Below are 21,014 nucleotides of genomic sequence, written 5' to 3'. Positions count from 1 at the left end.
ATAGTCAGATCCTAAAGTGATTGCAATTCTTAATTCTTAATGTCACATTAAAAAATATCACTCAACCTCATGTAAAAACAGTTGTACCATTTAAAACAGGTTTTCTGTCTTCTCTGGATAGATGAGAGAAAAATGCAATGGAAGGTGTTCTTGTTGCATGAAAGAAGCAACTCTTATATACTGTTATTCTCAAGTCTGATCAGTCATTTCCCACTCATTTACTATTTTTCATTTTTTTAAAAAAACCCCTACCTCACCAAGAATTTCAATAATAAAATAATTTGGGCAGCTGACAGACAATTCAATTTCTTGGCAGATTTTTAGATAATCAGACACATAGGAAGAGCTTGTATATTTGTTTTATTCATGGTCAATTTGTTATGGCACATTTTCCTCTACCAGATCAACTCAACTTTTTTACTCGGTAGAGAGGTAGAGCATCATTATGTAGCAGCACAACTGACTTAGGTGGTTCACCAGGCACAGATCATCATTTCTGCAAGCAAGCCCTCACCCTGCCTTCTTAAATGAATTGTACTCAGGTCTTTGCTCATCCATTAGGAAGCCGTTGCCAGACCCTTGTGGCTCAAATACACAGGGGAAATTGACATAATTCTTCTGACTCTCTGTGACTCGAGCCAGTGGACTCTGGAGCCATTATCAGAAGATTAAGAGAGCAGCTGAAACATGGGTCGAGCTACAGAGCTAAGGTATAACCATATATAAATACTTTGATCAAGTTACTGTCTACGGGCTACTATAAATACAGAGTGAAACATGAGTGTATTTACTATGAAAGATATCTAATGAAGAGGAAGCCAAACTGGACCTATCCTATTTTTCCTGAGTGTCTAAAGAGGCCCAGAGGCCAGCAACAATAGGTTCCAGGAGAGGAGGTTCTAATGGAAGCAAGTGGCCTTTCTATTTGTGGTGGAAGAAAGACCAGATGTGAACTGTGAGAAAGGGATAATCCTGATCTCAACATAGGTGAACCACTAAAAGCCAGTGGTACAGGGAGAGATGTAAGAGGCTAAATGGAGGTGGATGCCTGAGCTGAGACACTGATTCCCTCATGGAGGAATCAGTCTCCAAGGAAACTAGGAACACACCTGTCCAGGGCGGAAAATACAAATTGTCCTTTGAACGTTTGCCTCATCCTGAGTTATCAATTCCACACTCCAGCTCTGACACCTGCCAAGTGGAGCTATGTAATGGAAACATCCCTGCCTTGTTTATGCTGGGAGAAATGTTATGTAGCCTGTTATTATATAGAAACTAGAGGCCCAGAACACAAAATTTGTGCACGGGTAGGGTCCCTAGGCCTGGCTGGCAATCAGGGCCGATTTGTGGGGCGACCGGTGGGGTGATTGGGGGGCCCCTGCTGGCATCCATCTTGGAGGTGACTGGTGGGGCGATCCTGGGGCAGCACAGCCCCCGCCCCCTGATTGCCCTGCACTGGCCACTGGTCACCTCCCTCTGCGGGGTGACTGGCAGGGCTATCAGGGGGCCCCTGCTGGCACTCGCCTTGGCTGACCTGGGGTCTGTGGGGTCTGCTCCTGCATTGAGTACCTGCCCCCTGGTGGTCAGTTCACATCATAACAATCAGTCATTCCACTGGTTGTTCTGCCATTTGGTCGATTTGCATATTAGGCTTTTAGTATATAGGATAAACGCTTATTGTTACATTTTTAAATTTAAAAGAGAAAATTTAGAATTTTTATTTTATAAATGCTTTTACTCTATAAAAACAATATTATCTAAGAATTTTTATTAATTTCAAAGTAAATTAAGTATCCTTACAGGCCAGATATAGGCCAGAAGCAACGATTTGTGGCCTCTGGTATTACTGATAGCACAACCAAGAAGATTTTTATACCCATATCTCAGCTACGTTCCTTACTGCAATTAGGATTACCTGTTAAAGTATAGGACTTTTTCTCTATTTTGTTCTATTTCATAAGTGTAGGAAATTACATCCTAGTACCCTCTGTAATATGTTTTTAAAATATAACTTTTTAGGTCATTATTTAGTCACTTGCACAGTCAGTAATCATCTAAACATTCTATGATCTAGGCGCCATCAGGTGCTTGATTGGCAACTCTATTTATGTCTGTCTGTCCAAATAAATAAACAAACAAACAAATAAGCAAGCAAGCCTTCCATTTATTTCAGGGCAGAGAGATAAATTAAAATTTCCATTGCCTCCCCGCCTCCCCCCTTTTCCATTTTATACCCTGAGGTGAAAGCACTAGTGCTCCGATTTTGAACCAAGCTTAACCATTTTTTTAAAACTGATTTTTAGAGAGAGGAAGAGAGAGAGAGAGAGAGATATCAGCTGCCTCCCCCATGTGCCCCAACCAGGGATCAAATCTGCAACCTGGGTATGTGACCTATGAATCAAACATGCTACCTTTTGGCATATGGGATAAAGCTCCAACCAATTGAGCCACACAGGCCAAGACGTAACAATTTGATCTGAGACATATAAAAGAAATACATATAACTTTTTTTCAAAATTTGGCTAGTCTTTTCAATGTGGAAACCAGGCTACAAAGCTCTTTTGTTTAGAAAACTTCTTATCTGAATATGCATGGCTAAATCCTAAGGTTTAGCTTGGCTTTGAGAGGTTGAAACAAAGAAAGGGCAGTTTGCTTTGCATAATAATGTCATGGAATTTTCCACGTTTCCCTGGAGGTTGGAGAAGGAGGATGTGGGAGACAGAGCAGGTTTGGGATTCTAAGAAGCAGGAAAATAAAGAACGTTTTGGGAGATGGGCTGGTGTTTAAACAATGCGGTAGCAGACTGGGGTAAAGAGGTCTAACTCAAAAGTTTTGATGTCTGATTCAAATGTATAGTTATTCCCTCTAAGTTATCATCATAATCAGCTAGTTAATATTAATAATAGGAGAGCAAAGGGGAGGGCAGACATTATAAGCATGGTCACCTGGGCAGCTTTACCTGGAAGCTACAGCTTCAGGCTCCCAGCTCCCCAGGGAAACACCAGTGGATTCCATGCAGACACTGGGGGAAGGGATTGAACAAAGGGGGAGATGGGTGCATATGTTAGGGGTGAAGGTAGAATCTTGGGGACTTGAGGTTGGAGAGCAGATTTCTGTGGATGACCCCCCCATGCTGCTGCTCTCCCTTACTGCTGGCATGAGTGGCATAAACCTTCATATGTGATTCTCTGCTAAATTGGCTCAAGTAGTGACAGGCAGCCCAGACCCATTGGTTGTCCAGTTTCACATGGCAGGGAAATTAGGGTTGAAGCAGGAACTTTGGGGGGATATAGGCAGGTTTAGGGATTTTTTTAGAATTGGGGTCTATCGAAAAGCAAGGGGCCACAGACTGGGAGAAGGTACATTTCCATAACACCTGGAAGCCAGGTGCAGTTACATCTCCATAAGACAAGGGAGCAGCAACAGTTGCATTTACATAAGACAAGGGAACTGGAAGTAGCCAAGAAAGGTCTATATTTACAAAATAAAGAGAAGGAAGCCCTTCATTCAGATGGAAAAGAAGAAAGCCCAGAGGAATGGAAGGACTATGAGGGAGGAGGGCCTTAGGAATCACTACAGTAACCAATTCGAAGGGGAATATTGACCAATCAGAGGGGATATCAGGACACAGGAACTGGAGCCTTTATAAGTCATAGTAAAAAGGAACACAGCAGGACTTTCCCCCCTCCCTACATGGGAGTCAAGTCTGTGGGGCTCTTTCCCTCTCCCCATGTGGGAGTCTGTACTTGTTCTTCCAATAAATTTCCACCTTTGCTATACCACTTTCTGTCCATGGGTTCATTCTTGGATTCCGGTGGACAAAGAATCTGGGCTCCAGTCCAAAAATTCGGTATCAGAGGTGACTTAGGGAAGGTGCTTATTTGTCAGTCTAGGCTGGGGAACAATTGATTGGCTAGGAGATGGACCCTATCAGAAGTGTGCAAAACCTTGGAGAGTTCATTGATTAGTTTGAAGAAGCTCTAGGTTGAAAATCCCAGACAAAGGAGCTTTAGCTCTCTAGCTTGTTCTTGCTCTTGCACCCTTGCTCTCTCTTGCTCTGTGAACTGCACTTGCCCATGCGTTCACATGTGTTCTCTCCATAGCCTTGTGGCTTTAAGCAGCCACATGGCCTGTGGCCATATGGACCCCACACACAGTGGACTGCAGCTGGGAACACAGGCTAAGCTAGCCAGATGCTGGACTGAACTGGATTTTAACAGGGAGCAGAGATTCTGGACAGTGGCCTTAATTCTGCTGAAGACAAGATTAAACTTCTTCCATGGTGAGACGGACAGAGATGGGACCGGAGAGGGGAACCCTTTTAATTTTACACCATCAATACAGTTTTCCATGGAACCCAATCCACCCATGGAGGCCTCAGGAAATGATTTTCCTCAAGGCACTCCAGTAACTCCACTTCCACCAATAGCACCTCCTATGTGCTCTAATTCCCTGCTTTATCTGTAGGTTTTTCCTTGGGAGTTACATACAGCAACACTGTGTGCTATTGCTGCTAGGAAGAAGGATAACCAAAAGGCTTCCTTATTATGTTTAGGGGATGGGGCCAGCATGAGCTGTAGCCACCCTGTAGCAGCAACAAGGCTACTGGAGAAGCTCAGGAACAGGAGTCTGAAGCCACAATGTAAGTTTTCACCAAGAGGATTACTGACCTAGATCTTAACACTTCCCTCAGCTTGATTCAGCTTTGGACAGGTTTCTTTCTGAAGCTAGATCCCTGGCCTCCCTTTTCTTAGAGCAGTGCACGGAGAAAAATGTTCAAGTATAAATTCTTCTCCGCCCCTTCCCAATGTAAATCTCCTCGCAGCCCCTTTGCCAGCTCTACAACCCAAGAATGTCTTTTTCAAGAAGGGGATGTATCCCTTTCAAATGGAATCATCAGCAAAGACAGAAACCCTATCTCCCAGGCTCTGAGGAAGGGTAGAAGCCTAGTCAATAAGCACCAATTAGCACACATAGAGGAACTAATCACTTCGACTGACTTCCCACCTAATACCCTAATTAATATACTAATTACTTCCAACCTAATATCCTCCCTATTTTCCCATTACCTTACATCAGTGCTTGCAAACTCTTCCACTTTTGTTTCAGGTGAGTGGAATTCAACCCCTCTCTTTCCTACTGCAATAGTCTTGAGTAAAATCTTCCTTGCATTTTAAATAAGTGTCCAGTGTCATTTTTCTTTGATATTGGGAATATCAATCAAATATCCCACGAATTGTTGGAAAATTGAGATCTGTGGACTTGGCACAGCTACGTGATACGGTGGGCCGCAGGTGGTACTGCCTGCCCAGCATTTATTCACTCTTTCATAGGACCAGCGGGACTCCAGTTTAAAGAACCACCCCTCCCTGCTGTGAGGAGCTTTGTGCCAACTGTCAATCAACATGCATTCATTGCCTCCTCCCCTGTTCCTTTCCAAGTGATGGTCCTGGGTAGAGCTAGACCTACCAAACACTTGAGGGTATTCGCACCCTTAATTGAATGGCTCAGAGTAGAAAATGGTTAAAGTGCATTCATCCCAAAGTCAGCAGCTTGAATGAACCTTAGGTCTGTTTGCTGAGCTACCATGCTACCATATAGTTTTCCCTCACTACCTTTGTTGTTGTTATTGTATTACATTGACTATTACTCACTGATGGCTGCTGGCGATAAAATAATCGCAACTAGTGCATAAATGATGGGACTCAACCCATTTTTAATAAAGGACAAGAAAACCACAGAAGCATAGTCCATCCTATCCTATCATTTCCCTCTCTCCCCTCCTTTCTTTTATCCTTCCTTTATCTCTCAACAAGTATTTATATATTTGTTGGTGAACACATACAGAAATTTACTATATTTTTATACAACTTTTTAAATTTTTTTTTCTTTTTGTTAACCTTTTTCTTCTTCCCTCCTGCCCTCTTCCCCCCACTTTTTCTTTCTTTTTATGTTTCCAGAGACAATTCCTAGCCACATATTTGGCCCATCAGTGACATATAAACAGGACTTCAACATTCAGTTATGTGGGTTTTGTTACTCACAACCCCAGGGAATGCAAGGTACAGGAAGGCCCTAGAGTGCAGCCTCTAGCACCCATTCATTGTCCCCGAGAGTAAGGTCCTTGATGAGAGCTGTTCATTGATTATACATGCTACAGAGCTCACTGATCTCTTTCAAATCTCTCCCTGAAATTACAGAAGACATCTCATTCCCTTCTCCTCCTCTACGATGTTTTCCTCATTGTATTTAAATTGTTGTTTGAGTTCAAGACTACACTACTACATAATCTCAGATCAATTTACAATCACAAGAATGAAAATCTTCACATCCTATATTGTAGGTATGAGGACAGAAGTGCCTGGGTGTGTTCTCTACTCTGTCATCTCTGCACCAGGAAAAACACAGAGTAACACAAAAAGAAAGCACTGGACTTGAAGTTAATGGATGTTCTGGTAGAATCCCAGCTCTATCATTCAAGAATTATTCAACATTTGTTTCTAGTGTTGCTACTATTGTTATAATATTGGGCGTATTTCCAGTTTCCTCATCGATAACATGGAGATTATAATCCCTAGTTCAGGGTTGCTGTAAACTTATATAAATGAAACTCCCCAGTGCCTAATCCATATAGCATACTAAGTTAGCAGAGGCAATGAGAATGATGTTGATTAATTACTGCTACTTTCATCATTGTGATGACATCACATTGGCGGGGGAAAATTCCTTACCCATACATATCATGGCACCCCGTATGAGCATTAGTAACAAAAGTAAAAGTTTTTTTGTAGAAGTAAGGGGCAAAGTTCTTTGAATAAAACCAGGACCATGTTTGACAGCTGAAGGCTTACCACAGAGACCTTGTAAGGAAAACACAGACGTTTCCGGAGCATAGAAATCTTTTGTTTCCTAAATGTGGAGAGAGATTCCCCACCAGACAGGGTTTTGTTAAGTGTTTACAACTCCAATATAAATAGAACAAAAGGCTTAAAATCAGTAAACACAACCTAGATATAAATACCACAACCTCATCTTTTATGTCACTTAAAGAATTAAAATGCTTCTCATTGAATGATGAAGTTATTTAAGGAGAAACATCAGAAGAGCATCCAGCCGGCAGATCTTACTGGTTTTGCCTCAAGTGACATGTTCCCAGCAGTGGCTTATATTATGCCTTCATAAAATGTGTGCTGTCATTTTTTTTTCAGTGCTGTTATTTTTGGAGGATATTAAGAAAGAGTATCTGTGTTGTGTGAAAGCTCGGTATGAAAATAAGAAAGTGAGTGATTCCTAACACAGGTGAAAGCCCTCCAACAGTTGAATGCCACACCTGTTCAAACCAGAGGGGTAAAAGTGATATTCATGCATTGGGATATATAATGGTAGGTATTTTAGCACTCTCATGCCAGGGGTTCTGCTTTATCATGTAATATTTTTAAAATTTTTAATTGAGTTTTAGAGAGAAAGGAAAGCAGAGGGAGAGAGAAAGAAACATCAATGTGAGAGAGAAACATCAATGGGCTGTCTCCTACATGACCCCCACCAGGAATCAAGCACACAATCTGGGCATATGCCCTGACTGGGAATTGAACCTGCAATCTTATGGTGTATGGACAACGCTCCAACCAAATGAACCACCTGGCCAGGGTTTCATTCCATACATTGTAAGATAAAATGCAACTACATTAAGGACACAGCACAGAGTACAATTTTTGCCCTAGGTCAGTATTGCTCAGTTTTTTGTTGTTTTTTTTTTTCCCCCCACACGTGTCTTCTAAAGGAGATTCTATGGAAAATACTAGGTTAATAAGTTACACAGATTTTAACTAATTTCCCATTTGGTTTCTTTATGTACCAATCTGTCATCTATTTCTTTCTTTGTAGTTGGGCATGACACTCAGATTATACCACAGGCCCCAGCCTTCTTTGTAGCTACAAATGGTCATTAGTCTCAGTTCTCCCCAATGGAATATGAGTCAATATGATGCATATTAGTTAATGACCTGGCCCATGAAACCCTCTTGGTAACTTCTCCATAAACTCTCACATTTCCTGCCAACTTCATGACAATAAACTAGAGTTAATTGAGAAGTCATCTTTTGAAAATGGCATTTTAGGGTCCTAGAATGAGTCCATGGGACAGGGAGCAGACCTTCCTCCACTATACAGCCAACCTGAATTACCTTCCCGTATCCTTGGCTATTTGCTCTCCATTATATGCCAATTTTCAAAAAAATCAAAATAGTTATTCAACTGAAAATTTATTTAAAGTAGCATTCTTGGCATTATGCAAGCACATCTATAAGTTTTTTATTTATTTATGCATACTACAATTTATTTTGCTGTATGTCATAGGCATTGAACATCTGAAAAATATCCACATCCAATCATTATTGCTTTTGTCACTTTCATGTTAATTAATAGAGGGATTACATGTAAACACATTTTCTTGTATTATGTATAATATAATTACTAAACGACAAGAATAAACTACAAAAAAACTGATTTGAGATAAACATCAAAATGGGACCAGTATTTATTTCAGAGTGGTAAAAAGCATTTTTGATTATAACGTACTCTTCAATAGTGTTACTGACTTTTCGCTTGTTAAGCCTCTTTTAGTTATTGCCAAAGGGGTAAATACAAAGTTGGGTTTTCATTTAGTAATGACTTTTTGAAGAAAAATAAATTTAACCAGCATTTATCTGAAAACCATTAAATACCACAATCCAACAACAATCACTGGTTCTCACGCTAAAATTGTTGATTAGCAAATGTTAAATTTATGGAGTCATCAATAGGCATTTTTGGGATAACATTCTGAACTGCCCTAAAAGAAAATATGATAACTGAGTGTTAGAGTTCTGAGGAAAACTGTATTTATATAATAAATATTATATAATTTATCTCTCTGTGAATATCTATTAGAATCATAAGGGATTTATTTCTTCCATTTGGAAATCCAAACAGGTCTGGATTCAGAATATATATGTACACTTATTATTATAGATCTTTTATGTAGAGTACAAAATAGCACACAAAATGAAGTGGTTTCTTATGAACATTGAGAGGACCAATTTCTCACTATAAGAAAAGTATATATAGATATGTTTGTTTAGACTTGCCAAACACTCTAACACCAGTGCTGAATTCAACAGGTTTGTAGTGGCTAATGTGTTGAGAAAGAGTCTGAGACTGAATACTGCTTAGTAAGAAGTAGTGTTGGCATCCACTAGTGATGAGTCCCTCGAACCATGACTGGGGATGCGTGTAAGGGATCTGCTTTTTCCATTAACAGTAAACTAGATTCTGCTTGAAGTAACTATGTCAATAACTATGACATAGTTATTCTGATGTCTGCCTAGTTATGTAACATTTACACCCACTTATCTCTGACACTTTGCTAAAACAATACATTTAAATGACATGAACGATTTAGATCATGAATATTGTATTGGTAGCAGGATTTTACCATGTAATATCAGAAATTATGGTTTCCCCCCACCTCCCTTCCTTTATTAGGTCACAATCACCTTCTTCTGGGAAGAATGGGATTGACACTGAAAGCAATGATGAATCGATCATGAAGGTTTGGCTTCCAAAACGAGGTTCCTTAAGTCTATATCAGTGAAAATACATGTGAGTACCCTAGTATTTTAATTTGCAAATACTTGGGTGTTATTTTGGGGAGATAAAGGTAACTGGGATCTCATTCTGAAAGGACAAGACAAAAACTTAACTGTAAACAATATATGGCAAGAGATTAAATGGTCGTGACATGGTAAGCCACCTAGCCACAGAAAGAGCAGAGAGGAGTTGGTTTTGAGAGACTGCCCCGTCCCTGCCTGGTAACTCTTCAGTCACCAACAGGAAGCTCAAAGGCACCTGTCCAATGCCCAGAGTGAGACCTTTACCAAGCAAGGGGCGGCTCTCATTCTGCCTGTGCTCTGGGTCGTACTAATCCTTCCTTTTACCCATCTTCCGTGGGCCTTCTCCCCCACAGCTGCCTGCCCTTTGTCCTGAGATTTTCTTGAAAAATAATCCTGCCAGATAGTTTCTTATCCCTTCTTCCTGCCTTATGATTCTAAAAAAAATGCAGGCATCTTCCTAGCCACTTGTTATCAGTCAATATTTCCACCACAAATACTGGCAAATACTATAAATATCCCATCTATAATCCCAGCCATATAGAGGGTAGAGCGATGCATGGCCAAAGACAAGGGCAAGAGATAGAGGGAAAGCCCCTTAGTGCTGCATTTAGATAGAATAAAAGTAAACAGAAGCAGCTGAAGATGTACCTCACCCTGTTCATAAGTCCACTACTCATCATCAATGAAAGGTTTATGGTATATGAAGCTCCAGGATTATAAGTATATTCTGATTAAGAAAATTAATAAAAATTACCCATAGATGTTCCTCCCCACTAAATCCCATAGAGAAAAAAGACTTTGAGAACTGTTGTTTCAAATAAAATGAAGTTATAACAAGATAATAAAAATTTATTCCTGAAATTATAATAAATACCTGGTTAAAAATATAAAGAATAAATCTAGATAAACATAGATTGAATGAAAATATCTGACTCCCACACTGCATAATTGCCCTTACCAAAAAAAAAAAAAAAAAATAAGAAATACGAAAGAAATCAGGAATTTGTTCCCCTCTGTCTTTGAAACTATTCAAGCAAAAGACCATTAACAGCCTGATGATCCTGCAAAACATGTTTACCTCAGGAAAACTGTTGGGCAATATGGACACCACAGGAGTGGGTTAAGCTGCCTACTCAAACACTCTATGCTGTCTTCCATTTAAGGTTGGATGTCTCCGAGCTGAAAAATATGACCCCCTCCCCCCACACACCTGTTTCTATGAGGAAGTCAAGTATCAAAAAGTCCGTGGTGGCATTTCCTTCGTTTCTTATTAATGATATGACACTATTGTGAATTTAGGAAGCTGTGGTCCCCACGACCTCCCAAAGGTCGTTTGTAACTACATCTCCTGTGAGCCCTCGCCATCCACAGGATAAAGTTGATCGGCTGACAGTAATGAGACAAATATGTATTAGCTTCATGCCTCAGAAACTGCAAGGCCCCTAGTGAATCCTTGACATTTACTGTGTGCAATTTCCCCTGGTGTAAAATGCAGTTTAAAAAACAACTGGAACGCATGAGCGTGCTGGCAATGGCTGTGCCAGGAACTGACTCGTTTCAGCGGCGTTATAAACTGCTCCTTGAGTACTGATTAGGGTGTGTGAAGAAAATAGCTGCAGATACTTGGGAGAAACATTTACTACCAAATCACCCTTTTATGACCATTTCTTTTCATTTAAATCAGGACCTCACCATTAAAAATAAATAAATTCTAGCTTTTAGGGATGTGACTTTTTTACACAGCTGGGCTTGAAAACATAAACCCGATGTCATCCCTCCCCAAAGCACATAGAATAAAATCTAAAATCCAACAGCTCTATGATAGCTCTATGAAACTCTCCAGGACCCAGCTACTGTCTCACTTATCCAGGTTCTTTTCCTACCACAACCCACTATCTTACTAACTCCAAACAGTCCATGCTAAGCCCAGCCAGCTTCCAGGACTGGGCATCTGCAGGTCCTTCTCCTGCAGTCTCCTTCCCACCATCAGCCTTTGCATGGCTGGGCCCTTTCCTTCCTTCAATGCATAGCTCAGATTCCTCCTCCTCAGAAAGACTTTCCTGGGCCACTCGACTCATTTGCCCGTTGTCACTCCCTCTGTATCACATTGCCTTGATTTACATTATTCATAGCATGTTGTATATTTGCTTACTTTTATTTTAATAAAATGTGAGCTCCAGAGAACAGTAGCCCTTGTTTGCCTTTGTTTGGATCATAAAAAAAAGTTCCTCTGACCTTTATATATTTTGAAAATGTTCTGTTTTCCACTTAGCATGCCCACTTGGAAATGCATTGACAAGTACTTCCAATATCTTGGCAAAGGATCATCGAGTCTATGAATAATGGAATCAGAGAGATTACCTAGTGCAATCACACGTCTTAAAGTTGAAAATGCTGAAATGAAGCGGCAGACTGAGGCCCTCATTTCTGGCTCCTATTTCCAACCTCTCTCTGACATATCAAACTCTGTTATGAAGATTTACTGTTAAATAGGTTTTTGTAAAAACATCATTTTTGTCTGAAATCATCAAACTATTTTAAAAGTAGACAGGACCTTTATTTTATTTTTAAATTATCATTGTAATCCTATATAATACAGTGGTAATATGCAAATTAACCCTCACACCCTCACAAGATGGCTGCCTATGTCCAGGCCAGCAGGGGGTTAGTGAGGGATGACCAAATGACTGAACAGCAGGCTGCATGGGGCAACCAGGCTGGCGGGGGGTGGGGGTGGGGGGGCGCAAGGGGCAACCAGGCCAGCAGGGGGGGCAGTTGGGGGCAGCCAGGCCGGCGGGGGGGGGGGGGGGGAGGCAGTTAGGGGTGACCGGGCCAGCAGAGGGGGGCAGTTGAGGGCAACCAGGCTGGCGGGGGGGGGTAATAAGGGGTGACCAGGCCGACGGGGGGGGGGGCAGTTAGGAGCAACGAGGCCGGCAAAGGGTACAGTTAGGGGTGATCAGGCTGGCATGCAGAGGCAGTGAGGGGTGATCAGTCTGGCAAGGGGGTACAGTTAAGGGTGACCCGGCAGGAAGGCAGGTGAGCAGTTAGGAGCCAGTGGTCCACGATTGTGAGAGGGATGTTCAACTGCCGGTTTAGGCCCAATCCCTGGGATTGGAGAGGGTACAGTCTGGGCTGGGGGGAACCCCCACATGCACGAATTTTGTGCACTGGGCATCTAGTTTTATTATAATTGTATAGTAGATGTATCTTTTAAAAAATTCTGACAAAAATTTGATTTTTTTTTTTTTTGGTATACAAAAATTTTTCCCCACAGATTTCTCTTACCCATGAAAGATTCTCCAAATAATTTCCATTCTCATTTCCAAAGGTCTACTTAACTAATTTATCATCCATGCCTTCATGCTTGTATAGCACTGTGGTAGGCAAAGCATAAAATAAGAATTCATGGACACAAAAAGTCTCTCAATAAACTGAGGTAGCAAGAATGACAACGAGGTAATGGCTAAATAATCATCAAAGGTAGCAGAGACCCCACAAAAGCCATCATTTTCATAAAATGTAGAGGTTGCTTTCTGAATGGCTACTTGTCAGGAATTTTGGTAGTAGATCTCCAATGTTCATATTCTCCCTGAAAACTCAGAGTTATAATTTTCATTTTATAGGTGAAGAAGCTAAGAATCAGTAAGTTGAAGAAAGTTGTCCAATGTCACACAGCTCATTAAGACAGCTCATGATGCTCTAAAGACCATCATTTGTATCCAGCATCAGTGGTTTTGTACCCATGTGCACAGGGGCCATGGGAACCCTGGGGTTTTATATGCTCAGCTCCACACACCTCGCCCTTTCTAACCAGAGTCCCTCAAGGCCGTCTGGTTCTGGAGGTATGAGTGCAGGCCATGTTCTGTAGATGCCATTGCTTGAGGCAGGAAGAATATGAATTAGGTGTTCAGGTAGCTCTAACTAGCATGCATCTTGCATTATTCAAAGCAAGAGAACCGAATGAGGAAAATCAGGTTTTACAGATTACATGCAAGCACCATGTAGACAAATATGAAATGCAGAGGTGGGGGGGATAATGAAAGTAGTTTTTGGTGATAACATATTTTAGACAGAAATCACTAGAAGTTCCACTGTGGGTCAGAAGTACAGAGAAAAATGAGCACAAAGAGAATTAATCATGAAGGATACTTGGTGCACTGCACTGGCTGAGTTCCATTTGGACAGGTCAGGTCCCCCAGTCTGAATGGGTGGTGTTTGCACCTACCAAATATCAATTACTTAAAAAACCATCTTGCCGGGAGCCGGTCCATGCTTGCTGTTTCAAAGGACCTGGCATATATGGCATACTGTTTTAATATGTTTGCTCACCTTCTTGGCACTATGTGTTTTAACCAAGGTCTCTGAGAAAGGTTGTTTCCCCAGGTAGGGATTTTCCCCTGAAGTTAGGGAGGGAATAAAACCCCTCAACTAAGTGCCAGGTGGGTAATTAATCACTTTAACTACGAACAATCATGCTTAAGCTACATAATCTTTACTCCCTGGAATGGAGATAAGAAATGCCCTAACCTTTGTAATAGAGATTGATAGGATTGAATCAACTGGTATAAATACAGACGTAACAAGACAGCAAGACACAGAACTTAGAAGACAGAACTTAGAAGACAGAACCGAGAGAGACAGAAATTGGCACAGAACCTACACAGAACGTTCTCTAGAGACAGAAGAACTTCGCTGGAGAGAACATGGCAAAAGATCCTGGAAAGAAACTGGCCTCAGAACCTAGAGACAGAACCTAGTGAGAGAACATGGCAAAAGATCCTGGACTGAACCTGACTACAGAAATTGGCAAGAGAACCTGACTAGAACCTGGATACTGAACCTGGCTGGAGAACCTGGACAGAACCTGGCTGGAGATCCTAAGCAGAACTTTGCTGGAGATCCAGACCAGAACTTGGCTGGAGATCCTGGCTAGAGATCCTGGCTAGGCTGCTGATCAACTGAACGCTGTCTCCATGTCATTCCTTCTTCGCCGACTCCGTCCACACCTTTGGGGACCCCTGGACCCGCTGGGGTTGGACCCCGGCACCATCTCTGACTTGCACCTGAGAGGGGAATGCAAAGGGCATGAGACATGATTTAAGCACAGCTATCCCAAGTCTTATCTGAGATATTCGCCATGTTTCACTTCATACTGTCTACTTGCAGGACAGTTGTCATTATTTACGTTTTATACATTTGGAGAAGAGGCTCAGAATTGAAAATCTTTGCCTAAGATCAAGCAACTAAAGTTTTTATAGGTTACTTCATGTCATTTTGCTACCTGGCATCCATTATTCTTTCTTCTGCTAATAGTGCCTTATATTTCTTTGGTGAGCTACCCATCTTCAAATGGTAGTCCATATCCCAGCCTAGGTGTGAGAAGTGCACAAAAGAATGTTATGTTTCTCTGGCTGCAGGGATATCTTTAAAACAGATCGTGACTCCAGCCAAGACAATTCAGAACCTAAGTGGAACTTTGCTTGAGCGATTGGGAAAGGGAGGAGCTCTACTCTGCTTGCAAAAGAGCTATGAGGAGATACTAGTAAGTCTGATACCACTGGAAGCATACAGACTGAGGGCCCACCGCCAAATATACTGGATTGTAGAACCATTATACAGAGAGAGAACAAACCTTTTAGACATTAGTTAGTCCATATACCAGTAGCCATAAACCTTGCCCTGCATTTTTCAATTCCATTGGCTAATATGCTCACTCCTAAGCCAGTTTAATTGGGATTTTCTGCTACTTATGACCAAAAGAGTCTTGAGTAATGGTGCTTGGAAATGTGTGGAAGCATTGTTGGTTGTCACTGTAAGAGTTTTACTGGCATTCAATGGGCAAGAACCAGGGATTCTTAATGTTCTATAAAGCTGCAAGAAAATTCTGCAGGAGGGAAAAATTGTTCCGCTCCAAATGCCAATATTGTTCCCTAGAGAAATGCAGGGTTAGATAAAAAGAAATGTGTGTCACTTGGAAAAAATCTTGCAAATAATAGAATGCATATAAGAGAAAACATATGTATAACATTTAAGAGATAATGAGGACATCAATAAGACTGCAGGGGTCTACATATGTAGGAGTAGAGGAGTAGAGGGATATCGCTCTAAAAGCCTTGCTGTTGACAGTATATAAAAGCTATACTTGAAAAAAGGTAAAGAAACTTATCCAAAGACACAAGTGGTTTACAAGGTCATAGAGAGCCATGGAAGGTTTTTGAGCAAAGGAGCAATGTCATAAAAAGCAGTGTTTCAACCACCTCATACCCATTAGGATGCTACTATCAAAAAATAGAAAACAACAAGCATTGGCAGGGACATGGAGAAATTGGAACTTTTGCACACTTTTTTTAAAAAAATATATTTTATTGATTTTTTACAGAGAGGAAGGGAGAGAGATAGAGAGTTAGAAACATCGATGAGAGAGAAACATCGATCAGCTGCCTCCTGCACATCTCCTACTGGGGATATGCCCGCAACCAAGGTGCATGCCCTTGACTGGAATCGAACCTGGGACCTTTCAGTCCGCAGGCCGACGCTCTATCCACTGAGCCAAACCGGTTTCAGCAAGAAATAAAATATATATATATATAATTTCCATATGACCCAGCAATTCCACTTTTGGGTATATATCCAAAAAAATTAAAAGCAGGGTCTTGAATATGTGTATAGTCATGTTCACAGAAGCAGTAACTCACAGAAGCTGCAATATCAAAGCAACCCAAGTGTTCATTGATGAATGCATGGATAAGCAGAGTGTGGTATCTACATACAATGGAAGAATATCACTCAGCCTTAAAACATGAGGACATCCAGTACGATGCTACCACGTGGACATATCTTGTGGACATTATGCTAAGTGAAACGGCCTACTCACAAAAAATCAAATATTGTATCATTCCAACTACATGAGGTACTTAAAGTAGACAAAATCAAAAGAACTGAAAGTAAAATGGTGGTTTCTAAGGGCTGGAGATAGAGAAAAATGTGAAGTTATTGTTTAATAGGTATATATTTTCAGGTTTACATGATGAAAAGCATTATGAGGATGGCTGTACAGTAATGTGAATATTTAATACCACTGACCTGTACACTTAAAAATGTCTGAGAAAGTTTATGTTTATTTTAACACATTGGAAAATAAAAGAAAAAAAAAAGAAAAAGCAGTGCTACAGGATGACTAATATGAAAGAAGTGCAGTGGATAAATTAAAAAACAGAGAGACAGAAGGCAGAAAAACCAATTGAATAGCCAAAAACCCTTATATGCTTTTTCATAAGAGAAGCAGTACACATTTGCACTCATTTTTGTTGGTTTTGTGGTTGTTTTCCCAGCATCTTAAGATTAGATATATTTTTTAAATTGAAATAACAAATTTGCCCTTTGGCAAAGTGTGTGTGTGTGTGTGTGTGTGTGTGTGTGTGTTGGCTAAAAGTCCCAATGAAGACTGATCAAACACATAAAAATAAATAGTACCACCTATATAAGAACTGTGTTTTTAGTCTTTTTGTGAATGATAGTCATTTTCTTCGCCTAGATAGGACCATTGTTATTTAACTAAAACTACAAAGCTGTGAAATGACTGAACATGAATGGGAGAACTTCACACATCAGACATTCATCCAAGTTTAAACTTTGACAAGAAGATACTTTATGCAAATTATGCAGAATAAAACAAAACACAAGGTACTTAATGAACATCTATTTATAAAAAAATATGCATTTTACTTCGTCTCTAGAGAAGATAAACTGCTTGCTTAGTAAAGTGACATAACATACCAGTATATTTGATTTTTATTGATTTAGAGATTCATAATCTTTAGACATTACAGCATGATGTGTGCTTTGCTTTTAATAATTAGTATTTTTTTTTTTTATCTGCGAGAAAGTGTACTAATTGTCAGCCATGGGCCTATATGTCATTGAACCTCAAAATTGGGATATGACAGTTTGTTTGTTCCGGGAAGTTTAATTATTGAGGCTATAAATATTAAGCAAATAGTTAACTAATCATTTTGATCACTATTATGAACTAAATGTTTGTGTCCCTCCAAAACCTGGATATTGGAGCGGTAACTCCCTGTGTGACTGTATTTGGAGATGAGCTGCCAAAGAAGTAAGTACAGTTAAGTGAGAACAGGACCCTGATTCCACAGGAGTAGCATCCAGATAAGAGACATCAGAGCTCCCTCTCCCTGCACACACTCACTGAGGAGGAAAGACCTGTGAGCACCCAGCAAGAGGCTGACCAGCTTCCAACCAGCAGCGTGTCCTCACCAGTGACTGATTCAGTTGACATGATCTGGAGCTTGTAGCCTCCAGACTGAAAGAAAATAAACTTCTGTGTTTTTAACCACAAAGTCTATAGCGTTTGGTAATTGTAGCCTGGACAGACCAATACAGTCACTCTATACAAAAATAGAGGCAGATGAAGGAAAGGACACAAAGAAAGACCAAAGACATGGAATGATTTCTGTGGTCAGTTTTTAAAGTAAAATGCATTGGGAGATAAATTATTCATTCGGAGATGAAGCAAATATGGAACAAAGAATAAAACATTATTATCAATATTAAACAAAAGGTATGAAAAGAATTTTTGCTAGAGAGGGATTAATTTCCGATGGATTTTCTGCCTCTAATAAAAATATATGGCAGTTATCATATAATATCTCTTAACAAGGTTTTCTCTTTATGTTATTATTTTTCTCTTCTACTAGTTTCCAATCTCTTTGGGGCCAAAAATTCTATTTGTGTCTGTATCTATATCCACATCCCCATCTAAGTCTAATAAAGGCTTGATGATTGTCCCTAGTTTCCCATTCATAAATATATATTGATTGATTCATGAATTTAAAAGCTAGCAGATCACAGCATATTATTATTATCCAGTCTCTTGTCTATATTACCTACCAGAATACAAACTCCTTAAAAGTGGGGACTCTGCTTTCTCACCATGTAGTAGATAGTCAATAAATAGTGAATGTGTATAAATAAATAACCTAATAAATCAAACAGCTGAGGAAGCTGTGAGTGGAGGGTAAGAGACTACGTTCTGGCATGGAAAAGTAATTGTGAAGAGGTCTCTGCCGTTGGAAGTCATGGTCATTAGGGACCTGGACAAGGAAATGCAGTGGATGCTTAAAACTGACAAACACGGTGGGAGAGACTGAAAGTTCAGATTCTGTGTTGAGAAGCCTTTGGTACAGAGAATGAAAATGGAAGACATCTGCGGTCTGATCAACAATGATATATATGTATAGACAAAGGAGCACATTGCTCTTATTTTTTTAATCCTCACCTGAGGATATTTTTCCATTGATTTTTATGGAGAGTGGAAGAGAGAGGAAAAGACAGAGAGAAACATCGATGTGAGAGAATCAACTGATTGCTTTCTGCAAGAGCCCTGGCCAGGACCCTGGCCGAGGAGGAGCCTGCAACCAAGGCACATGCCCTTGACCAGAATGGGACCCAGGACCCTTTGGTCCACAGGCCAACGGTCTATCCACTGAGAAAAACTGGCTAGGGCTTTTCTTATTTTTTAAGCACTTACAAAGCGGAATTGTTTCTTTTAATCTATTTAAAATGATCTTAGAATGCTAAAGAGAAGGTTATTATACAGTGTAGGAGTCTATAGATGTTCTGAAAAATACTCTTTTCTTCTCAAGTGTCCAACACACCAGATACATGACCCTTGCCCATCTCAAAGCATCTGTTCCTTTTATAGGGTTTGATCAGAGCCAACCCACAAAGATAAACACCGTTAATGGCCTTGTGTGCTGCAGTACCAGATAAAGACAACAGTAACCACAAAACAGAGACTCCTCAGACCCCACATCACCCAGTGCTTTAGAAAATTTTCAAGGGCAAATGTATTTGGCATTGAATTTAGGTTTGAATGGAAGCAACTTATTTCTCCTGAGTGGCAGCTTTGAAGAATAATTAAAAAGCACTGAAATAAAAATTGCATTTTATAAAATTGTAGATTTGGTCAGGCAAGATGATGCCTGTGTAAGTGGGCAGCAGCTTATCTGAAAGGAAAAAAAAAGTGAGCGTGCAAAAAAAAACTGAAATGAGAGATCGGAGTGAGTGAAGGAGGAGAAGGAGGGAAAGAGAGAAAACAGCTAAATTCAGGATTCTATTAGAGGATGCCAAAGGTCAAATTATATTTAATAACCTTTCTAATTTTATGAGGTATAAATATGATGATAGTCATGTCATGACATCGTTTAGCCCCGGAACCGGAGGAGTGCTTGGTCATTTAGATAATGGAGCTAAGGATGGTAATAGGATGAAACGTAGAGAGCAGGGTGACAGTAGGATCATAGGCTCCTTCCTAGTGCTGCATAAAAGAGATTATTATATTGGCTTTCAGAAGAATCTTGACATTTCCATTAAAATCATGATTTTGACAGGTCTATGTATTCAGCCCCTTTCATTTGCATGGGATTGAAATTTGACATTAGAAATCCTCCGACCAAATGCATTTTAAACATCACGTAGACTTGCATATTTTTGTGTGTGTGTGCACACAGTAAAAGCAACATGCAAGCCTGCAGAGTACATATCAATTTTTAATAATCCTTATATCTTCTAGTGTTTACTGAATTGCTCATTGCTTTGGTAGGTGTTAGATAATCTACCAAAAAGGTGAAAACTATTTGAAGAGTTGGAATGAATGGGGTCTGCATAAAAGCTGCATTTTTTATAGTAGCCAGGATACTTGGTGCTTAGCAAGTTAAGTATTCAGGGCTTTTAATGCAATTCCTTGTAATGTGGTGAAGCCACGCACATAATGCTAAATATGTTATTAATTTTGTATGCCTTTTGGTTTTTATTCTTAAGAGCTACGCATTTCATTTAAAACCATTAAATCTCACTCATTTCAAGTCCTCTGCACAGACGCATAATCACTTAGGAGGTCAAATGGGGCTTTCTTATCCGTTGTCCATGCCTTAGCTACTCAAAGGGTTGTTGGAGGACCAGTGATAATGGCATCACCTACGAGGCTGTTATAAGTGCTGAGTCTCAGGCCCCACATCAGGTTTGTCTGTTTACCTCTTAACAGGATGCCTAGGGATTATTCCCAGACACGTGAAAATTCGAGTTCTGGTGTGAACGATATTCAGAACAAAAATGATTAAGCAGAAAACTCTGTAAAACATCCTAGGGATTTTATTTTTGAAATTATCAATATATTTAGAAATAATCAATTACCAAAATGTTCAGCCTTCTACTGGAAGCTTGGTGTTGTGTGCAAACCGCTGCAACCCTTGATACGGCATTTCTATGACCCTTGAGAGTCCGGGTGGACAAACTTGCCTGTGGATCAAATCAGGCTCCAGACTACTTTTTTTAAAAATAACTTTA

This window comes from Myotis nattereri (assembly GCF_964212035.1).
Source record: "Myotis nattereri genome assembly, chromosome: 5".
In the NCBI taxonomy this organism is placed as follows: Eukaryota; Metazoa; Chordata; class Mammalia; order Chiroptera; family Vespertilionidae; genus Myotis; species Myotis nattereri.
The sequence above is the reverse complement of the archived record's forward strand: the minus strand, read 5'-3'. Positions refer to the sequence as shown.